General features: G+C 41.6%; 1 protein-coding gene across 1 annotated transcript in view; it reads left to right on the top strand.

Annotated features, from left to right (window-relative positions):
• Positions 1–14668, top strand: part of DOCK4 (dedicator of cytokinesis 4) — a 293588-nt gene that overhangs the window by 564 nt on the left and 278356 nt on the right. The window lies entirely within an intron of this gene.

Genomic DNA, 14668 nt, shown 5'->3' with positions numbered 1-14668 from the left:
TGGCTTCCCTGAATCTCGTGTTGCAGACTCTTCACACAATGTATGTCCAATTAAACAGCATCCTTCAAAGGCTTGTCTGCCCGTTTGCTCCGCGTCCTGAGAAGCAGCAGCAGACGAAGCAATCTCATGGTTGTTTAAAAATACATATTTTGGCATAGGGTTTCAATAGACGCTAAACTGCCATCTTTCGTGTAAATTGCGAAAGGCACCAGCGCGCGGTTGAATGTGTGTGTATAGTGGTTTTGTTTTAATCGGGATAGCAACCTACTTCGAGTAGTGTTTTTGTTCTCGGGTTTAATGGAGTACAAAAGTGTCTGGATTACCCAAGGAAACAGACAGGGTGATGTACGATCAGTTAAAGAACTTACGATCCTGTTTGGGGTGGAGAAAAAGCTGCTTCCATCCTCTCTACAAAAGGTGAACAACAAAGGACGTTAGATGTTGAGTGATGGATGTGGAATTTATCATCTTTCCCTTCACTCCGCCTCCCAACAGCAGAACATAGGCTTTCTTCAGATTTCTCTTTTCTCTCCCTCCGTCAACTGAATATTTTAAAACTCGTATTTGATTTCTCTTTCCATCCAGATCTTTCCGATACTATTTAGGACCATTCATTTCTGTCATGCAGTCACCTAACCAATCGTCCCTTTTAAAAATGGGTTTTAAGCGTGTGAGATGAATATTTCCTATGCTGTAACCCCCTTTTAATTTAATTTTTAAATGGTGCAAATAAGATAAATGGTGTGTGTTAATTTACCTCCATGTGTTGGGTCTTGGATAGTAGTTGTCACTGGGGATCCCCCCCCCCACTCTGCTTTAGGGATGCTTCAGCTGACAGACCAGGTGATGAAGGCTGCAATCCTATACCCACTTACTTAGGAGTAATCCCTATTGAATTCAGTGGGATATCCTTCTGAATAGGCGACTGCAATGGAAGAAGGCTTATTTAGAATCCTACCTAAGAAAGCATTAATACTTGCTGACAGGTTCCACACAATTGCAGCTGTTTTGACTGACTTCACAGGTGAAGGGCATGACAAGAATGTTGTTCGTTCTGTACCTGAGGTATGCCTGCAGCGTGGAGTTGTGGATTTAACAGAGAATCCATCTGAAATGCAAAGATTTCTCTCTCTGTGTGTGATCCCTCTGTGTTTAACCATTAGTACGACATACCAACCCCACCCCATGCAGCTACCCCATTTGGAACTGATCCCAGCTGCTGCTCTCTGACCCAAATGTTAAATTATAGAGATCATTGATGGGATTTATTTTCTTGACTTCTCTTTATGTGCCCAGTCACAGCTGGGTTGCCAGATATTGATTAGTCCTCCCGTTGGCCTTTGAGGGTAACGAACACATGCGCGCACATACACATAGAGCTATGCACACGGATTTAAAAGCCACTCTGGTATTTCCTGGAATGGCATGTGGGATATTACTGGTCAAGTATTTCAAGCTGTAACACTTGCTTGTTTTTTCTTCGTTTTTTTTTTTAAATAAGAAAATAACTCTGGAAGGGAATAGATTTCTTAACTGAAAAGTATCTTTAGTAAATGAGGAACAATATTTTGCTGTATTTTTGTTTAATTGAATGGTGAGGAAAATTCCAAATTGAACTGCCAATCCAGAGTTGCTGAACTTATCACCTTTCACCTCAAAGATGTGTCTTCCTAGTTAACTTAGTATTGTACTCCCATTGTGGGTCCTTCTCTGAGCTCCTGCTTTTCTATGGAAGAGGAGTGACAGCTGGGCTAAACTATTATTCCTGTAGTAGTGGGGGAAGGGAATATAACATGTCCTTTTCTTAGAGGAAAAATATAAACTTTTGAATATCTCTTTTACTGATCTAAGTGTTGGCTCTGTTTCTTGAACTGCTCTAAACGTAAGCCAGTGCTAGATGGAGGATGCACAAACATGTTGTCACTGATGGAATGGGGGTACATGTGCTGTCTTATGAATGGATTCAATGTTGGTTTCAGTGTTCACTTTGGTGTATTGCCTGTGCACTTGGCAGGAGATCCCTTGGGAACCCTTTCAATCAACGCAGTTTTTTTCAACAAAACATTTTTTTCCAATCAACCCAGAATCCTGAGATGCAGAGAGGGCTGTAAGTCTAGGTAAACAATATAATGTCTGTGAAGGGAAATACTGTGCAAGTGTTTATCACATACAAATGTAATATCTATGAATAAAGCTTCATTCTTTTGTATGTGATGGTTTCAAAACACTGTTTTGAAGATGCTTTTCAATAGGTTTTTGCCTGCTGCTTGGTGTGCAAGCTGATCCTATATGTAGCTGCTCCAAATTAAGCCCCACTGAATTCAGTGGGGCTGACTCCCAAATAAATGTGTGTTAGACAGTATCCTCAAAACACTGTCTTAGGCATGTGAGATGCTCAGGGGCACTTGAATTTCTAATGAAAGTGCACAGGATTGCAGATGGGGAGCCGATCCTATGTAGCATTAGGCTAAGTCACTGTTTCTCAAATTGGGTCAGGACCCACCTGCAGGTCTCAGGCAAACTTCAGGTGGATCTCAGTGTTGCAGAGTGCCCTTTGCCTCTTTGCTTCAAGGAGGTATTACATATTAATAGAAAATGACTATCAGTAATTGTCAGCTGAAGATGCAAACCTTCGCCTCCATCTGTCACCATTTTGGGACAGGTGGGCCTCAGTCATTTTCAGGTCTTTCAAACGAGTGCTGGAAGCAGAAAGTTTGTGAACCCCTGGGCTAAGCCACTAGAAACGGGTGTTTTTGAAGTTCACCTAACTGTGCATAGGACTGCAGCCTTACAGCTAATCCTATCCATTTTTATGCAAAAGTTAGTCCCAGTATGTACAATTATATCCTTAGGCTGCAGTCCTACACTTACTCTGGAGTAAACCACATTGAACATACTGGGACCCACTTCTGAATAAATATACTTAGAATGGGCTGCTAATCTGTTAACCTATACCACAGTTTTAAGTCTTATATCTGACATCATCACCTGGGGTTGGCATATCAAAATGGATGAATGCTATAGTGGTGTTGCACGTTGAATTTGTATTGTGATTTATTCCTCCATCCCCCATGGTTGTGTACGGTCCCCAACTTATGTGTTTAATAAGGCTGGGGTGGGGAAAAGGTAAATTTCCAGATGTTTTACACTTCCAACTATCACAAGCCTCTGTCAGCATGGCCAGTGGTCAAGGATGCTAGGAGTTGAAGTCCAAAATATCTGGAGATCTGCCTTCTGCCCATGCCTGAAATAGGGAACACAGCCCATCAGATATGATTCTGCTGCAGTAAATCTAGAAGCCACCAATACTGCTCTCCTTCAGTTAACACTAACTGATAGTCATTCCTAAAGTATATAAACAAATAGGAAGTTGAGATGAGTTCACAGACTGTTATCCAAGGATAACTGATTTGTAAACAGGCCTTCATGTAGTATGCTTTTGAACCTAGTTGTAACAAGGAACATGGTCACTGCACATTCTGTAGAGTTGTGTAATAACTTGTGATCAAATAACCAAAAATGGAGTAAATAATTTAGGAAAGTGTGAAAGGTGCTCTTCCTGGAAGTACAATCTGGTTGAACCCAGAGTTGGCCAATGTGATATCAGTGCCATTTTAGTTTCCATATTTTTGATTAATTTGTTTTATCAGTGGTAAGCTAGGTAAGATATGGGCTCATCTAATAAATGTTGTTTTGATAAAAGCACTGAAAACATACTGTGGGAAAAACTGAATAGATTTTGCAAGCTGCAGGCAAAAGCCGGGCAGGCTGGATATAGCCTATGAGATGTACATTGCTGTCTCCTAGATTAGAGGATTAAATTGTTATCTATTAAAAGTGAGAAGAGACTCATCTGTCTATGTTTATTATGCCAAATTGAAGTGATAACCCCCAAATCACTTGTATTGCTGTGATCTAGAATTCATCTTGATGGTATGAATGTGCCTTGTGTTCCTTTAATTACAATTCGTTGTGTTACTTCTAACTTAGAAAACTTCTTTAGCACACAAATCCTAGTTGTTGAGTATATCAAAGAATCTTGCAGAAAAAGTATCTACAGTCAAACTAATTTGGATTACTGTGTCCTGTCCATCATTGTAAACTTATGGGTAAAACCAATAGAAAAGGAAAGTTGTCTATTTGTAGAATTTGTACTGCTAACTCCGCCCCCTTTTTAAAAAGTGGATTTGGGAGACTCTTGGTTAATTTTCTCTCACAGTTTTTGAAGTGTAGGGTTTGTTTTGTTTTGTTTTTGCCAGTGATGATTTCAGGTGCTATCAAAATTTGGCAGGCAGGGTATTCATTTCTTGTTGCCTCCTTTCTGGTTTTAAGCAAAATGAATAGTGCAATTATAAGCCTATTTACTTGGAAGTAAGTACAGTTGAAATTATATGGGACCATCCAAAACGAGTAGAATAAATAAGGCTATCTGGATAGGAGTTAGTCAAATGGAAGGAGGAAGCTTTATCCACTTATGGTGCTATTGTAATTCATGCCTGTTGTACGCTTCAAGACAAATAGTATTTTCCTCGGTGAAGATAGTTGGAACTCTACTGAAGTTGATGTCCTTATGTAGTCATATCTACTTACACAGGATAATTCACCTTGACAATCTTTGGCTCAGATTCAAAGATTGGGAAAAGTCTACCAGTTCTCTCCCCTCCACCGCTATCTGCAACCACTTACACTCCCTGAAATGCTACCCTTTGGAGAAGGTTTTTTTCTCTCCAGGGAGCTGCATATGGGGAAGGTGGACAATAGGGAATTGCCAAGACATGCTTTGTATGAATGCAAGTGTCTTCTACTTGTACAATGGGATCTTTGGATCTAAGCCAGTATGTTCACACTGAATGGGAGGGAGTGACTGTTTCCTAGTCTGATCCCTATTCAGGGAGGATTTTTTTATGATGGGGCAAAGTGAGAATATTTGATGTAACAAAATGATGCAGTATATGCAGTATACAAAGAATAGTTGTGCCTTTTGAACTTGCGTGTAGATTAGCCCAAAGGGGCTACTAGAGTGAGTACATCCATGTTAGCCATGAATTTGTCGACTTTCTATAGAACTTAGTAAAAATTCAGTAAAGAAATGAAATGGGGAAGACCCAATGATTTTTGAAAAGATATTTTAGGATCAACTCTAAGATAGTGTCAGTGTAAATGTTACACTGACATAATCATAGAGTCGATCTTAAAACATATGCATTTTCCCAGGGTTGGTCCAAGTCATTTTGACATCCCAAGAAACTACGTTGCACAATCTAAGAGGTACAAATGCTAAATCATTTCTGCTTGCCATATTGACGCTGAACCCCTTTAGACATGGTGGCATTTTTCATGTGTATGGCTGATATTTTTTTCAAGTTGCTTATGCTATACTTCTGTTAGGGGATTCGTTAGATTTTCTTCTTTGGCAAAAAGAGAAAACATGTATGAAAGACCTGATATGTTGCAGACAAGTTTCTTAGCATTGCTTTGGTAATGCTCTGGTTTAGCTTGGATCACTCATGTTTTGTGTTCCCTTGATCCTGATGTTGTATTGTATTCCATTTTTGTGCTTAAAATGGAGAAAAGGAAAACATAGGAAAGAACGTTCTTTCAAATATGTAAGCAAGTAGGGTTGGCCCAAGATGTTTTGCTGCCTAAGGCAGCACAGCAAATGGCATCCCCCTCCCAACTGAGGAATGCTGGGAGTTGTAGGACTTTTTCTCTCTAAACAGGCATAGGACTGTGCCCTAAGTAACCATCAATTTGCTGCTCTTTCTTGACAGCCCAAATCAGCTGCCTAAAGCAGCCGCCTCACTCTGCCTAATGGTAGGGCAAACCCTGCTTTTCCTTAAATACACATTCATCTCTAGCCATCGCTCTTGTGACACAGCTATAATGAGGTACATCAACATTCCTTTGTGCCTACCTCAAATCTGGAGCTGCCACCCGCAGTCTTTCATGAAAATAAGTTCCATGGAAATCAAACTTCCAAGTAAGACCTGGCATGTGGTTTAAAGAATTACTTGCTTAAGGGGGAAAAGGGTCTTTGCTCAGTGGTGGAACAAAATTCAATCTCCACATGTCCTTATTCAAGCTCCACATCTCCAAACAGCGTTGGGAAAGACTCCTGTCTAAAATCCAGGCGAGCTGCTCCCAGGCAGTGTAGACAATACTGAGCTAGACGGACTAGCAGTTTGACTCAGTATAAAGTTGCTTCCTATCACTTTTAATAATAAAATGTTTTCACTTTTCAAAGGAAAGTATAGTTTATGCTGCCAACAGTGGGGATAATGTTAGATCAAGGTTGTGCAACCTCAGGCCTACAGGCCATATTCAGCCTGCCTGTGATCCCATCCAGCCCTCCAGGGGTTGGCCGTGCCTCCTTTCCTCTGACTACTGATCATTTGGTGGTTTCACACTTTTTGGGCAACTTCTCCCCTCATTTTAAAGGCTGAAATGCCTCTTCCAAGGCTTTGTTACTGGCAGTAAGAGCTTTTAAGCTAAAATCAGTTTGTGTTTTATTTTGGATCTGCCCATTTCATCCTCAGCAGCTCTTGCTACTGAAGTGAGACTCCTGCGAACTTCTCCAAAATTGAATTTGGCCGTAGGGCTGAAAGCGGTGTGGCACCCCTGCATGAGATGTTCCTTAAAAGAGTGGGTCTGTTAGCGACTTGTTTAGTCAGGAAAGTGCGCCGCAATGCTGTTGTGTGGGTTTATGCAACATACGACCCACCACGCCAAAGGGAGCTCACTAGCCCCCCTCCTGTTGTGCTTGCAATCTTATCCAGGTAACAAACTAACAGGTTCATGGAGCGGTTGGTGAGCTTCATTCGGTGCGGCCCAAGTCCTGCAGGCCTGCTGTAGTGACTAGCACCTCACCTTTAACCTGGTGAAATCATACGCTCAAAAGATGTTAGAACAGTCTATTTAGATTCTGGAGAGGAAAAGAAGCTTAGGAAAAACAAAATGAATAGGAAAACCTGATCTCATTATGGAACGTAGCAAACTATTAGAGAGCCTTATATGGCGTAATGAAAAAAACATGAACCTGACAATATGATAGCATCACGCGTGTAACTTGAACGGCTTGATTTTATTACATTATGCAAATGAGTCTTAATATCCAAGCAAACCTTTATGATGGGGGCGTGGAGGTAGGGAAGAAAGGAAGCAGTGTTCCGATCCAGAAAGCCCTCTAGCATTCAGATTTGTGGTTTTTTTTTAAATAGGGCCAAAGGTGCTCAGAGAACTAAACAACAAAAGGGTTGATTTGTAGGCTTCCAATAGCTTGTGTTCCATACAGGCAGTCACTATGTATTAAGGCCGTCATTCCTACGCTGAGCAGTTCTGAAGTTGGCCTTTGCTAACGGCTGCTGTTCATTTCTCAGGAGTGAAAGCTGCGTCAGGGGCTTGCCTCCTGCTTCATCCATTTTTTTCCCTAGCAGCTCTGCTGACCAGAAGCCAGTTAATTACATTAAATTTGCTTTAGATTTCAGTCTTTCTTGAGTGGATGGCAAATCGAGTTGTGGTTGTCCCATGTGTAAAGGTTTATGAAGCCACATAGAAAGTTTCCTTGTTGGTGTGAGGCACTTTCAGCAGTGGAGGCTGGTGGCTCAGATGTCAGTGGGGCGTTAATTCTGCTCTGGGTTTCAGTCAGAACCAATCACAACTCTAAATGAGCTATCCAAGGTGCAGAGTAGAGCACCTTTAGAGTTCTGACTGACAGGTTCCAACTGAAACCCAGAGCAAATTCACTGCCCCACTGACATCGAAGCCTTCCTGGATAACACAAGATCGGTTTGACATGCTCTGTTTTTGTACATCACCATGAGATAATTACCTGATTTAAAATTAGAACAGCACACTAGGCTAAATGTCTACTCCTGATATGCGTGTGTGAAAGGTCCACAGAATCTTTAATCTTCCAAGCTATACAGAACTTTAGTATGTGAAAGAGGGTCCAGGGCCCTCAGCATCCTTTCTCAGTACGTTACTGTCTGAGGAAAAAGTGTTTTCTACTGAGTGCAATGTAATGAGATAAAATCAAGGTAATGAAATACCTCAAGCTAGTATGTCAGTGGTACTTTTTACCCATCTTGATATTACTCAGTCAGGTACAATTACGGTTTGTTCAGAGTTGCCACTTTAAATTAGCCTACATATCCCCTGTCTGTTCTACTAACTTCTGGGTTAACTGTATTGCTGGCATAATATTGCTTCTACTCACCATTTCATTATGCGCATGTGTGAATGTGGCTATCCCACATACCCTTAGAATAAGAGTAAGCAACACGCACCATTTGTAGCTGCGGTAAAAATACTGCCAGCTTGCTAGGAAGCCTAAATGGCCAAATCTTGAAATCAAGAGAGATTTGGCTGCTTTAGGCTTCCTTCGCGATTGGTCACTGAAAATTGGTGGCAAACCAGTAGTTTTGTGAGAGTGTGTGTGTGTGTGGCATCCCATGGAGTGCAGCTCACCAGGGGATATCCAGGGTAGTGAAAATGGCCCAACAAAGTTCCCCACCTCTGCCTTAGATGCAAGAAGTGGCAAGAAAGATGCAATGAACCTGCCACTCAGGATAATGACTTTCAGCAGGTGGACCAACGTGGCTTCAGCCTATTAGCAAAGAATTTGCATTGTTCTTTAGCATACAAAGAATGCATAACATACAGATATGATGGTTGTGCTTTAATATGAACTAAGGGAGCAATCCTATCTGGATGCACATCAGCCTCCGAACCTACTGGTAAGTGCAAAAATAATGTACACCTTGCTTTTCAGTGGTGGTAGGCAATCCCAGGATGGCTTATTGTGTGACCACTTTCCAAATATGAGAAAAATAACCCTCCATGCTTATTCCAGCCTTTGGGGCATATTTGCATAGTACACAAGGAAGTTCATTGTTTATAACAATTGTTTATAACAATAGTTGCTTGGTATATAGAACCGGGGACATGGCCATCGATATTGGAGGTTTTCTTGAGGAAAACACATGCACATGGGGTCTCAAAACTACCCAACCACCCCTTCCCTAAATGGCACCATGTGATGTCTTCTGCCAGAGTTATAAGTAAGACTCGTCTTGCTGTGGCATGTGGTTCTTCTGGTTGTTTCTCTTTAAACTGGAATAGGACTGGCCAGCCCTTCTAATAGAGGATGATCCTATGTAAACAGGGGATGCAGGGCCACCCTAACTCTGGCTAGTGCATTCCTCTTGGCAACAGATGGTTACCTCGTCTGGGGACTGGTGCTAACATTAGGCAGAGTGAGCTGGGAGTCTCCAGAGGTGGATGTTTGAGTCGCAGAGCGGCAGTGGCGAGGTGTCAGAGGACAGAGCTGTGTGTGTACGGCACAGCCTGTCATACCAATTGAATTAAATTAGCCTGCAGCCTTCAGGCGTTGAGTGCGTGAGTGGGTGTGGGGGATGGGGGATGCCGTCCCCTTAGCAGAGTTAGAAATAAGATTCAGCTGCCAGTCCAATCCGTTTCTGAATGAGGAAGGGGGATTGGTGGTCATCTTGCAAAATGTTTGGGGCCTGTCCTGCCTGCTTCACTTTTGGAAGTATTGCATAGTGCCCATAGGAGGAGGAGAGGAACAGAACCAGTGCACTTAAGGGTGGCGGAGGGAAAGAGAAAGAGGGTAACATTTGTCAATAAACCTTCAAAAGCCTGCTTCCTCTCCCCACCCCCACCCCCAAGGTTGGAGCTGCTCATATTCTAACTTCTATGCCTCCGGTTTGTTTTAAAAAGCACTTCACCATTCATTTGGGAAAACCTATTGTGTCTGCTGGAAAAGCAGAGAAGTGGTTGAAAGCCTTCTTAATTGCTGTTGTTCCTTGCATGGCTTATAGGGGAGAGAAAGCTGGAGATGCAAGGTATCATTGGGGATTGTCACTGTGACACAACCTGTAATTTGCCCTCTGTTTTTAAACAAACCCATGCAAGAGTCCATCTTTAGTCTCTCACTGTCACAGGGTAGTCAGAGGGGTGTTTTTTATTTTTGCAGATGTGTTGGTAAAAATCAGTTCCATGACTCATGAGGACAACATTGTTTGTTTTTAACTTTTGTTCTCTTGCAACACAACAAATTTTTCAGCAGTCTTGCAGCAGCTGACAGACATTGGGCTTTTATGGCTAATTTTTGTTTCAAAGAAGATAACTGGCATGTGTGAGGGTCTTGATATTAGCAGGCTGTGATTTCTCTCTCTTGAATACAACCTGTGAATATATGTACTGAACTGACCTCTTTTGGGAAGTCCAATCCGAATAAATTAAAAGTACATCCATGGCTGGAAATTGATCGAAACAAGCCCATATGAATGGCAAACAGGGAACAACATCCTATTTTAAATCATATTTTGGTTTTCCATCTGCAGTCAGAAATGGTGAAGTCCAGTAACAGCTATACTATTTGAGGTGGCTGATTGCATAGTTTGATTCAAAGGGCATATCTATTGCCGTGTGAGGAGAAGCAGATAATGTTCATTCAGCTCAGACTACAGTTCCCAGGATTTGTTGAGGCAATCCTGGATGGCCAAAAGTTTACAGACTTCCCCAACCTCACTCTCTCCAGATGTTTTGACCTACAACCCCACTGTCTGTGACCATTGTCCATGCTGGCTGGGTCTGATGAGAATTGTGGACAAAACACACACACACACACACACACACACACAGAGCTGGAGGGACTGAGGTTGGAGAAGTCTGGTTTATGTAGAGCCAGTATGAGCCCAAAAGAAGCCAAGTATGGAAGCACTGAAGTGGGTTTAAGATGGCAAGAGAAATCTACATGATGATGGTGGTTGATCTTGTATTTGATGCTTTAGAGTTTACTTGTAGCTGTCATTCATTCGTTTATTTATTATTACATTTATATCCCATCTTTTTTCCTCTTTCAAAGCAGCCAAGGGAGCTCTCATGGTCCTCCTCTACTCCACTGTATGCTTCATTAAAGTTCACTGGTACCCAAACTACTGCAAAAGGTGGTTACTACTTTTTGTTCTTTGCTTTCATGTCTTTATGCCTTTTGGGAACCTCTATGCCTTGGGTTAAACAACCCAAGAATTGCCATGATCACGCGCAAACAAGCTCACAAGGGCATCTAGGGGAAAATGCAGCCGTTTCTTAGGTACCAGATTTAATGTATCTGGTTGTTGCTTAAGCTTGTATTGATACTTTATGTTCCACCACCCTTTGATGTATCCCTCTGATTAAATAGAGGCAAAAGATCCAAATGGCTTACAGCTTAATGTTTTGAATCTGCCTCTGTTAAGGTGAGCAGACATGGATGATACTGGCCAGCTTGGGGAGCACTGACAAGGACTCAGCTATCCAGATGCTTAAGATAACTAGGGGATGGGACGCTTGAGAAAAGAAAAATATGCTTTGATAATAAGGTCAAACAACCTGTGGAAAAGTCCAGAATAGGTTGGATCAACCTTTCAGGTCTTTAATATCCACAGAAACATATGGCAGTCAGACCTAAGACTTGCTTTGTATCTTCAGTTGGGACTATGGATGGACAGGATGATTGAGGGAACAGTAAGGGGGATAGAATGAGAATAGCATGATGTTACATTTGCTGCTGAGCTGCTGATCTAACAGATGCATTCAGTTTGGTTAAATATAAAATAGCAGCTCTGGAAAGCAGTTGTTATACGACGATTAAAAAATGAGAGATGATATATTTTTCCTAGATGCACTGATTATCCCAGTTGGGGCTTGCCTTTTTTTTTTGTTAAGAAAGTCATAAGCCGTTTCTGCAGCCACCATTAGCAGGGGTGTGAGAAAAGAAATCACAGCCATTGGAAGAAAAGACAAAATGTTGTGACTGAAGCATTACTGCTACAATGTGTTTTACAATTTCAGAACCACTCTTAAACTCTGGTTCTGTGTGCATATCACACAGCAGTCAAATCTACTTGATCTTTAAGTAGTTCTGAATCAAATAAAAAAGATGAAATATATGTGGGGGAGGACAAATCTGTCAACAGTTAAATCCTCCTTTATGACATTTCAAACTTACATAAGTAAACTTTTTTTCTGTGATTAGCTCTTTTGAAACAACCAGTTGTGATGTTGATCAAAGTGATGTAGGGTTGGATCTAGATTTATGTTAATTGCACTTAACTCCCATTGAAACTAATGGAACGTCAGTCATGACTAACTTTTCCCATTCATGTCAATGGGACTATTGTGTAACCAACTTTGCCTGGACTCAACCCATGCTGTCTTTTATTCACCCATGTTACTTTTGTTCTCCAAAGGCTACACGTCTGTGCATGTGTGTTCTGAAGGAAGTCCCAATGAATGCAGTGGTACTTACTCCTGAGTATGTATATATAGGATTATGCTGTAAATTTAAGTATTTCAAAAGTGGGCATGATGGAAATTGAGATCCAGAATTCAATTGAGCATTGAATGTTTTATTTTATTTTTATGGATGACTAGAATTCAATTGGGCATTGAATTTTTTATTTTATTTTTATGGATGACTCTAAAAAGTCATTGAGCTTTAAAAAAACAAAACAAAACTAGGTTATCAGTGTTACAAACACTGACCTTGTTTGCATGATCAAAGCAACCCACCATGGCTTATTTAATCCATGCTGTGGTGCATGCCAACCCCCATTTTGAGTATGGAAGTCCCAGTCTGTATGCGCTGTGGCTTGTTGTGTCATGCAAACTCAAGCATCATGGTTTATGTGAGTTAAACAACTCTGTCATAGCCCTCACCACCAGGATTCACACAGCATGCCATGCCATGGTGTGTGCTTGGCAAGGCTTGCACATTCAAAATGCCAGCTGGCATGTGCTGCTGCATCTGCAGGTGAATTAACTCACAATGGCTCACTGAGATGTGCAAACCAGCCCACTGAAAGGGAGGACACGATGAGGATCCATGCTTGCTCAGTGTTGTCACATATCAGTCTGAGGAAGGAGAAACCTAATACATGAAAAAACTTGAAATAGGGTTGATGTAAAAAGGTTCCTGACATCATAGTGTAACTGGCATTCTCTCATTACGGTAAAACAACTGGAATGTGCAATCCTAAAAGCTGCAGTTTTTAATCATTTGTGTTGTTTCTTTTTAAGTAATGTTTCCCTTTATTGTAATGTATTTATCTATTGATCTGCACCCAGGAGAGTTGAATGCTGTAAAAAGCATGGTTCGCTTCAACGTTAAGTACCGCAGAGGGAAATTTCCACTCTTACTGTTAATATGACCCAGGGGATACTACCACTTCTCTGCCTTAAATAAGTTGCAAGCAGAAGTGGGGAAAAGTCAAACCAATCACTTGTAACATTTCAAAATGTGGACCGATTGTAAACCCAGGATGGTGGCATTTATTCTATACGTGTAGAAAATTATAGCTGATATACATGCTTCCAGTGGCAGCTCACCGAAGATTTGTCACAGCAGTTTGAAAACCAGCCTCTGAATAATGATTTGAATCTGCCCTTAATCTCTTTTTACATTGAACGGCCTTGTCTTTGAAGTGGCATCAAGTGATGGGGACGTTCTAGCTGTGGTGTATAGAACTGTGATGGTTGGAAACATCATTGAACAGGGGGTTGGACTCGATGGTCTTATAGGCCCCTTCCAACTCACATATTCTATGATGAACATGCAATCCATCCATGGCCAAAGCTGCGGTCTATGGACAGAGCGGCTGGAGACCCCATACCTATATTGTGTTGTGGTCTTGCAGCAGGGGTGGGGAACTCAGGGCCGAACTTAATTTCAGAGAAGCTCTCAGGGGGGTCGCATTCCAGTGGTGGGCAGGACCAAAGGAAAAAGGGAAGAGGGACCAAAACCACACACAAAAAAACACACCCACCAGTGTATTTTAGCTTACAGCTATTAATGCCAGTGGTTAAACCTTCAGAGTGGCAATTCAATATTTTAGAATGGGGAAAACAACAACTAGAAAACTACCCAGCAAATAGTGGTTAGTGGAAGGCTGGGGGTAGGGGGTGCGGCCATCTGGAGAAGCCCACATTGGGCTGGGTTTGGCCCTCAGAGGGACTAAGCTTGGCCTGCGATACTGAGGTTCCCCACCCCTGCCACTATCCCTGGTACATTTCAATTCTTCAGTGCTCTTTAGAACTGCTTAGCTGTTGACTGGTGAAGAGGATTTGCTTTTAGTTACAAACTCAGAGGAAAGTAGATTATTGAGATCTCCGGTAGAAGAGCTATGGCTCTACCCGTGTCGTTAGCCCTAGATAGTGATAATAGTTATAACCTGCTATTAACAGAGCACGTTGGAACACCTGTTCATACCTTTTTAGTGCCACCTTGATATCAGAGTTATTTAATTTATTTTTATTTATTTATTTATTAAAAAGTGATACTTCCATGCATCTGCATCTGTTATAGAGGAGGTGACAACTTGAGATTTTCTTGAGGGAAATCAAACCTGCTTTTAACTATCTCATTGAGGTAGACCCATGTTTGACTGTATTTGGCTTGTAGAATGCTTGAGCTCCCAGAGGCTCTGAAAGTTGCTGTTTAGAGAGCGTTCTGGAAGCTTAGAGAGTTGGCAGGCAGCTTTATTTAGGAAAGGGGGGTGAGAGAATGTGAATTGTGCCACTAGTATTCTAAATAATATAACAAAAGGTCTTTGTAGGCAATGTGATGGAAAATGAGAACTCACATTATTGTAGATTGTGTACAGCA

Source organism: Elgaria multicarinata, chromosome 9, assembly GCF_023053635.1.
Source record: "Elgaria multicarinata webbii isolate HBS135686 ecotype San Diego chromosome 9, rElgMul1.1.pri, whole genome shotgun sequence".
NCBI lineage: Eukaryota > Metazoa > Chordata > Lepidosauria > Squamata > Anguidae > Elgaria > Elgaria multicarinata.
The sequence above is the reverse complement of the archived record's forward strand: the minus strand, read 5'-3'. Positions and strand labels throughout refer to the sequence as shown.